We start from the raw sequence: 2183 nt of genomic DNA on the forward strand, positions 1-2183 counted from the left end.
GCAGTATACTTTCATTGCCAACATAACAACCGAGAGATCTCGATATCTTCCATGCTACACACATTATAGGCGGTTCCCAAACAGAATGGTAAAGTTTATACTCCCCCTCCACCAACAAGCATCAATCCATGGCTTGCTCAAAACAACGAGTGCCTCCAACTAACAAGAGTCCCGGGGGAGTTTTGTTTGCAGTTATTTTGATTTGATTTGCATAAAGCATGGGACTGGGCATCCTGGTGACCAGCCATTTTCTCGTGAGTGAGGAGCGGAGTCCACTCCTCCTGAGAATAACCTGCCTAGCATGGAAGATACAGACAGCCCTAGTTGATACATGATCTATTCGAGCATACAAAACAGAATGTTTATTTGAAGGCTTAGATTTTGGCACATACAAATTTACTTGGAACGGCAGGTAGATATCGTATATAGGTAGGTATGGTGGACTCATATGGAATAACTTTGGGGTTTATGGAATTGGATGCACAAGCAGTATTCCCGCTTAGTACAAGTGAAGGCTAGAAGAAGACTCGGAAGCGACCAGCTTGAGAGCGACAACAGTCATGAACATGCATTAAAATTAATCAACACCGAATGCAAGCATGAGTAGGATATAGTGCACCATGAACATAAATATCGTAGAGGCTATGTTGATTTTGTTTCAACTACATGCTTGAACATGTGCCAAGTCAAGCCACTCGAATCGTTCAAAAGCGGATACCACCCTATCATACCACATCACAACCATTTTAATAGCATGTTGGCACGCAAGGTAAACCATTATAAGCTCCTAGCTAATTAAGCATGGCATAAGCAACTACAATCTCAAATTTTCAATGCAAACATGTTTATTCATAATGGGCTGAATCAGGAACGATGAACTAATCATATTTACAAAAACAAGAGAGGTCGAGTTCATATCAGCTTTTCTCATCTCAATAAGTTCATCATATAATCATCATTATTTCCTTTCACTTGTACAACTGAATAGTGTGGATAATAATAATAGTGCACGTGCATTGGACTAAGCTGGAATCTGCAAGCATTCAATTCAAGAGAGAAGACAAGGTAATATGGGCTCTTTGTTAGATCAACAATAATGCATATAAGAGCCACTCAACATTTTCATTATGGTCTTCTCCTCTCGACCCCCAAAGGAAAGAAAAGAAACAAAACTATTTACACGGGAAAGCTCCCAACAAGCAAAAGAAGAACAAGAAATAATTTTGGGTTTTCTTTTTGATTACTACTACAAGCAAGAAAGTAAATTAGCTAAAAGCTACAACTATTTTTTTGGTTTTTCTTAAGGTTTATCAAACACACAAGAAGAAAGCATAAAAAGGGAAAATAAACTAGCACGAATGATACAGTGAAAAAGTATGAGCACCGACAACTTGCATGAGTGTGTGAACAGGAATGTAATGTCGGTGAGAAATACGTACTCCCCCAAGCTTAGGATTTTGGCCTAAGTTGGTCTATGCCCATGGATGGACTGGTGGGTATCCAAAGTTGTAGCTGAGGTCGTACTGAGATGCAGCGGCAATTGCCTGATGAGCTGCAGCTTGGAGGCGAGCTGTCTAGTTTTTTTTGGAGGTAGAAGGAGTGTGTGGTAGCTAGAATAAGTCGAAGGGAGCCACCATGGGCCAACGAGGCAGGGGGCGCACCCTGGACCCTCGTGGCGAGGTGCTTGCTCCCGCTGTTGTGTTCTTAGTGCTAGATATTCTCAAATATTCTAGAAAAAATCATATTTAAATTTCAGGGCGTTTGGAGAACTTTTATTTTCGTGGTATTTTTTATTGCATTGATAATTCAGAAAACAGACAAAAAAAATACTATTTTTGCTTTATTTAATATAAATAACAGAAAGTAAAAAGAGGGTACAGAGAGTTGTGTTTTCTAAATTCATCCATCTCATGCTCATCAAAAGGAATCCACTAACAAGGTTTATCAAGTCTTGTTAACAAACTCATTCCGAATTGCATGAAACTGGAGAATTTTCGAATAACACTAGGTTACCTCAACGGGGATATGCATGTCCCCAACAATAATAATATCATATTTCTTCTTAACAGTAGGAAGAGGAAATTCAAAACCTTCAATAGTAATAGTTGAAATTTTCCAATAGAGTTGATACTGTGGACTTGAGGTTGTTTCCTCAGAAAGCGTACTGTATGCTCATTACCATT

Source organism: Triticum urartu, chromosome 6A (genome assembly GCF_056163025.1).
Source record: "Triticum urartu cultivar PI428250 chromosome 6A, HENAU_Tu73, whole genome shotgun sequence".
In the NCBI taxonomy this organism is placed as follows: domain Eukaryota; kingdom Viridiplantae; phylum Streptophyta; class Magnoliopsida; order Poales; family Poaceae; genus Triticum; species Triticum urartu.